This window comes from Notolepis coatsorum (genome assembly GCF_963971535.1).
Source record: "Notolepis coatsorum genome assembly, chromosome: 1".
Lineage (NCBI taxonomy): Eukaryota > Metazoa > Chordata > Actinopteri > Aulopiformes > Paralepididae > Notolepis > Notolepis coatsorum.
Genome location: NC_140165.1, coordinates 237,031,596 through 237,038,923, shown reverse-complemented (window position 1 = coordinate 237,038,923; position 7,328 = coordinate 237,031,596).

Genomic DNA, 7,328 nt, shown 5'->3' with positions numbered 1-7,328 from the left:
ACAAGATCCTCAGTGAGGGGTCTCTATCTCTTCTATCATCCTAATTTCTTCCTTTTCTTACTCTCCTTCTTATCCCTCTCTCCGTCTCTCGGGGTAGTAAGCCGTGACACAGGGAGGTAGTGTCTGTGCCTCTGAATGTAAGTGTGCAGCTGGACACGGGGCTCAATGGCATCCTTGTTTGGACACACCAAGGGGGGAAAGAGTGGAACCAAACAGGGGACATTAAGGTCCCAGAGTCCAGCAGCAGAGGTGGCTGCATTCTGGAGGAAGCTGGGTGGGTGTGTGAGAGGGAGAGAGAGAGAGAGGGAGAGAGAGAGAGTGGGCGATGGCTCCACGGAATTCAAACACAGGGGAGAGAGATGCACCCAGGGCTCCTGCTGCAGCCTTGCATGTCAAGTCTATAGGCTCACCTAAACTATTGATGACATCTGTTTGAATAACGCTCCGCATGCTACACTGAAACGTCAGTGGCCACAGAAGTCATAATAACGACGTAGCCTTTTCCCGATAATGTGGTCATCTTAATATTTGGCAATAGCGCTATAAAACAGGAAGAGTTGCACGCATTGCATTATGATGACACACATTCTAACGAGTAGCCCACTGCAGTCACGGGTTGTTGGGAGAAACAGAAACTGAAGAAGACATAATAGCTTCACGTGTGAAAATAATCTCGTTGTTATATAGCTTCACTTTCGGACCGATAGTGTGTCACAACTTGGGAGACAATTATTCGCCGTGTGTGTGTTATGGGTTATTATGGCAGTGTGCAGCAGCAGCAGCCAGCGGCGTGGAGCTCTGAGCTGACCTCTCAAGCGCTCAATCATAATAGAATATCGCCACCTTGAGTCCTCACGTTGTAACTACAGAGGACCAAGATTCGTGATATTATAGAGACCACTGCACTTCCGCGTTACATGGAGCTCGTGTTCGTGATATTATAGAGTATAGAAGACCACTGCACTTCCGCGTTAAATGGAGCTCGTCGTGAGGGGGGGGGGGGGGGCGTGCGGATAAAAAAAATAGAGCTACAACCGCTTACGTCAGGGCTCTATTAATCAACATTTATTCACGCGCTCCCTTCCATGGATATATAGTGCTATATATCTATGGTTGCGGAATAATAAGTGTGCGGAAAAAAACATTATCCCAATTCCCAGCATTCAAGTTGTGCCTCCTCAGTGGTGGTGGTGTCCCCCCTCATCAGCCCCCTCCTCCCTCACATTCACACGGATATCCCCAAAGCAAAGCAGCCGCGGTCCCGACTCCCGAAGCAAGTGACAGTTTAACCCACTGCCAGATGTAGTTACTATGGGAGATGGTGGAGAAAGGGAGCATGCAGACAGACGACAGATGGATATTGAGGAGGTAAGCCTGTTCACACTGCACTCCGTGTGTGTGTGTGTGTGTGTGTTGATGCTTGTATGACTCCAGCTTTCTGTCTGCTGCATCCTTGCTGCTTGGCTGATGGAGAGGGGCGGTGCCAGTGCCAACTCATGCAGACCCATCTGCTGCCCACCAGGATACACCGGTAGTTATGTTTTGAGGCTATCAGACTGCACTGTTGGTGGAGGTTTATGGTGAAATCAACAACAGCCTCCTTGGCTACAGGCCCATTAGTTTTGTTATGTGCCTTTTCTGCAGAACAGACAGACAGGCTGTCGTGTTGACATGTCGTCAGAGGGCTCTGGAGTGGGCAGGTCGTGAAGTGACGGGGGCTTTGAGATGTCTGGGCTGTGGAAGACTTTTCAGAGCTAAAGCTTTTGGGAGAGAGATTGGCTGGACACACCTTTAGATCACACACACACACACACACACACACACACACACACACACACACACACACACACACACACACACACACACACACACACACGCACACACACACACACACACACACACACACACACACACACACATGAAGTTACATTGTAGCACTTTGGGATCCTAGTGAACGAAAAGTGCACTACAAATACAATATATTATTATTATCACACACACACACACACACACACACACACACACACACACACACACACACACACACACACACACACACACACACACACACAGACACACACACACACACACACACACACACACACACACACACACACGCACATACATCATACATGACGTTACATCTCCCCAACCACCTGAGAGCACCACAAACTGTTGACACTTTTAAACGTGGACTCAAGACCTACCTTTTTAGAAAGGCCTTTTGTTCATTTGTATGTCTTATGTTGTTCTGCTATGTGTTCTTCTTTTTTATATATCTATTTTTATTTTATTCTTTTTAACTCTGTAGCACTCTGAGATTCTCAGGAATGTAGGGTGCGTTACAAATTAAATGTATTATTATTATTATTATTATTATTATTATTATTATTATTATTATTATTATTATTATTATTATTATTATTATTATTATTATTACATCATAGCTTGAGTGGTTGTGTTTGGGGCTGTCCTAGACTAAATACATTCTTAGTCATAGATTTAGTCAACTAATCAATTTTGTTGATTTTATTGACAAATCTGTAAAATTGTGTTTCCCACATTCAGTGATGCATCAGACCTCTTTAAATCTCATTATTGCAGACATGTTCTCATAATCTTTCAGAAAATACATCTTTCAGTTGGGGAAAAAAGCATAAAAATCAACTATCAAAGTCTCGTCGACTATAAGACCAAACCAACTAAGAGGGGACAGCCCTAGTGTGTGTTTGTAATGATAGGTCACAAAGATAATTTTAATTTGTTGAAGATTACATCGGCAGCAGCTTGGAATTTGTTATTATTATTATTTTGTATTATGCATTTTTTTTTAAAAGATATGTATTTATTTATTTGTATTACAAAATGGAAGTGTTTCATTTATTTTTTATCAACCTCCTGTCCTAAGCGACTTGACAGCAGCACAACTACATTATTGGGTTGATAATAGCAATAGCCAGTTTTGAAAGTACAGTGTTTCCATAGCTAATAACCAAAAAAGCCTTTAAAACACAATGATTATGGGATAGTGTGGAGGTGCACAGAAAATTATGTTATATTTCCGTCTCCAACAGCCTGCCGTCATGTCTGTGTGGAAGTGGAACACAAGGTTCCTGTTATTGATCTGACTGGAGGAAACCACCCATCTACTGCACTGCATGTGTGCAGGTATGCATTCAGTTTAGCTCGGATCTTACTCCCTATTGACATGAGCTGAGCATTTATTGCAGATGTCTGTGTGATTGTATCAAATTTTTTCATACCATGCAATTCAATTTTTGTCATTTAAATGAATGATAAAAAGCAAATATTCACCTAAATCCGATTTTCTTGTGACATTTGATTTAAAATGGCAGTTTTGATACTATGCCATTGATTGATGAACAGCAGTTGAATAATGATTTTCCATACCTAAGCAGATATTGTTGGGGGGGGGCTTCTGAATAGGTGTATATGGTATATAATATTAGGTCTTTTCCCACCTTTCGCCCAGTCCCCACTAAGGCTGAGCCCGAAAGTTCGAACGTTCGAATGTTCGTTCATTACGTTAACATTCGAATTCTAAATCTAAATTCTTATTTTTAATTAAAAAAAAAGTATATATATATAAAAAAATATATATTTTATGTGTCTATTCATTCTGTTTAAAACCAATGGGGTTTTTCTTCACAGTTGCAGATAAAGATTAGGCTACACTAATATTATAGTATAAAAAAACGGCTAAGTTATATTCATTAAAGAAAGTAGATTTAATAAAAAAGAAAGACTAATTTAATCAGATTAATCACTTTATTCAAATTGAGGATTTAGTTTGAGGATATTTATAAAAAAAAAAAAAATTGAAAAAAAATATTTTTAATTTTTAATATTTTTAAATTAAAAACTAAGGTTCGAACGTTCGTTCGAAAAACCCTGACGAAGTTCGAATCCCAAAAACAGGCTTCGGGGACAGCCTTAGTCCCCACCATGCATCTATCCTGCATCTGTCCTGGATTAGTGCTACAGTATTCGCTCTCAGGTAAAGTTGAAATGAACTGTAATCAACAGGTTGCCGGATCAAACCTTCTGATAACAGAAAGAGGAACAACACTAGACGTCTCCTACCGTTTCCTCTAAGGGACCGAGCAATAGTACTGTTTATTTACATTCAGTGTTCAGTATTGACCATATTCACTCTTGTGTCATGCTCAGGTTGGGTTCCTTTGCACCCTATTGCCACCCAAGGTGGAACCCAACCTGAGCATGACATAAGGGCATAATGGAATATGGCCAATAATGAATTCACTGCCGATGCCAATACTGCCCACGTCGAGAGAAAAAAACAACTACTAACCTTCGTACTGTATTTTACTATTATGCACTTTGCTACTAAGTAATCTACCTTGCCTATATCACTAGTTTCAAGTTTCAAGTTTCTTCAAGTTTCTTTAATAGTTGTCATACAGAAGTACAGAATACTTTTATACAAAATGCTTCTTACTGTTACGCTCCAGAGACTGTGCAAGACAAGATAAGTATGAAATAAAATAACATAGTATAGCATGTAAATTAGAAGTAAAAAAATGAGGTCACAGTGTTCAGTATAGACATATGTACAATGTTCGATGCAGAATAGACGTAACTGAGTTACCATATAATATACAATACTATGCAGTGTACTAATATACAATACTATATAGTGCAAGGCAGAAATGGGATGAGGTGCAATTTAGGTACAATTTACAGTAGGTGTACGAGTTGTAGTGCAAATCCTTTATCAATAAATATAAAGTGTGTTTGTGTGATCTAAAGTGTGGAGAGTGGGTGCTGCAGTGTGTTGTTTGTTTAAGTGAGTGTGTGGGTGTGTGTGCTGTGTGCATTTGATGGTTGTTGCATAGTGTTTATTGTTCGTTTAGCAGCCTGATGGCCTGGGGATAGAAGCTTCTTCTGAGTCTTTCTGTGCTCGCCTTAAGACTCCGGTATCGCTTGCCTGACCGCAGTAGTTCAAAGAGGCAGTTGTTCGGGTGGCTCGAGTCCTTAATAATTCTCTTAGCCTTCCCCCTGCACCGCTTGTTGTAAATGTTCTGGAGGGTGGGAAGCCCCCCTCCAATTGTGCGTTCGGCTGAACGTGTCACTCTTTGTAGTCTGCTACGGTCTTGTGCAGTGCTATTCCCAAACCAGGAGGTGATGTTGCCAGTCAGGATGCTCTCTATTGTACATGAGTAGAAGTTCCTAAGGATCTTCTGACTGACTTGGAACTTCCTTAGGCGCCTGAGGAAGTAGAGGCGTTGTCGTGCCTTCTTCACAACACTGTCAATGTGTGTGGTCCATGTCAAGTCCTCGGATATGTGGGCTCCGAGGTACTTGAAACTGTTCACTCTCTCAACCGGTGCTCCGTCGATGCTGAGGGGGCTGTAGTCCTTGACCCCCGACCTCCTGAAGTCCACAATCATCTCTTTTGTTTCGCTGACGTTCAGGGAGAGGCAGTTCTCCTGACACCACTGTGACAGATTCTTTACCTCTTCCAGGTAGGCCCTCTCGTCGTTGGCAGAGATCAGGCCCACCACTACTGTGTCATCAGCAAATTTGACTACCTACTATGCTATTATAATGTGTCTATACTACTCTGCACTCAAGACTGTAGCACCCAAGTTCAACACTGTTTGACGAACAATCTTACTTACTAGTTGTGCCCTTCCTGCTGACATGTTGTACAGAACCTGTAATTCGCTTTGGATAAAAGCGTTCAGCTAAATTACTAAATGAGTGTTACACTTGAAGTATCTGCTGGCACACGGTACTGATCCGTCTGATCCATTACCGCCACGAGCCGTATTGAGAATTAGTTTGGGGTCATTGGACAAAAATGAGTGAGCTGATCCATTTGACTTCGTTTTGAGAGAGATCTCGCGTGCCTCTGTGCTTTTTCTTCTGACATGTTTTACACATGGCTCTTGGTGTGTCACGTGTGCGGTTTTAATATTGGGGACATTCTCCGCCCTGCCCTGTTTCAGCCTGGTACTGGCCTGATATCTGATACCAGTATCTGCTTGGTACTGGCCTGATATCTGATACCAGTATCTGCCTGGTACTGGCCTAATATCTGATACCAGTATCTGCTTGGTACTGGCCTGATATCTGATACCAGTATCTGCTTGGTACTGGCCTGATATCTGATACCAGTATCTGCCTGGTACTGGCCTAATATCTGATACCAGTATCTGCCTGGTACTGGCCTGATATCTGATACCAGTATCTGCCTGGTACTGGCCTAATATCTGATACCAGTATCGTATTGGTACTGGCCTGATATCTGATATTGGCATCGTATTGGTACTGGCCTGATATCTGTTACCAGTATCTGCTTGGTACTGGCCTGATATCTGATACCAGTATCTGCTTGGTACTGGCCTGATATCTGATACCGGTATCTGCCTGGTACTGGCCTGATATCTGATACCAGTATCTGCTTGGTACTGGCCTGATATCTGATACCAGTATCTGCTTGGTACTGGCCTGATATCTGATACCAGTATCTGCCTGGTACTGGCCTGATATCTGATACCAGTATCTGCTTGGTACTGGCCTGATATCTGATACCAGTATCTGCTTGGTACTGGCCTGATATCTGATACCAGTATCGTATTGGTACTGGCCTGATATCTGATACCAGTATCGTATTGGTGCTGGCCTGATATCTGATACCGGTATCTGCTTGGTACTGGCCTGATATCTGATACCGGTATCTGCCTGGTACTGGCCTGATATCTGATACCAGTATCTGCTTGGTACTGGCCTGATATCTGATACCGGCATCGTATTGGTACTGGCCTGATATCTGATACCAGTATCGTATTGGTGCTGGCCTGATATCTGATACCGGTATCTGCTTGGTACTGGCCTGATATCTGATATCGGCATCGTATTGGTACTGGCCTGATATCTGATACCAGTATCGTATTGCTACTGGCCTGATATCTGATACCAGTATCGTATTGGTACTGGCCTGATATCTGATACCAGTATCGTATTGGTACTGGCCTGATATCTGATATCGGCATCGTATTGGTACTGGCCTGATATCTGATACCAGTATCGTATTGGTACTGGCCTGATATCTGATACCAGTATCGTATTGGTACTGGCCTGATATCTGATATTGGCATCGTATTGGTACTGGCCTGATATCTGTTACCAGTATCTGCTTGGTACTGGCCTGATATCTGATACCAGTATCTGCTTGGTACTGGCCTGATATCTGATACCGGTATCTGCCTGGTACTGGCCTGATATCTGATACCAGTATCTGCTTGGTACTGGCCTGATATCTGATACCAGTATCTGCTTGG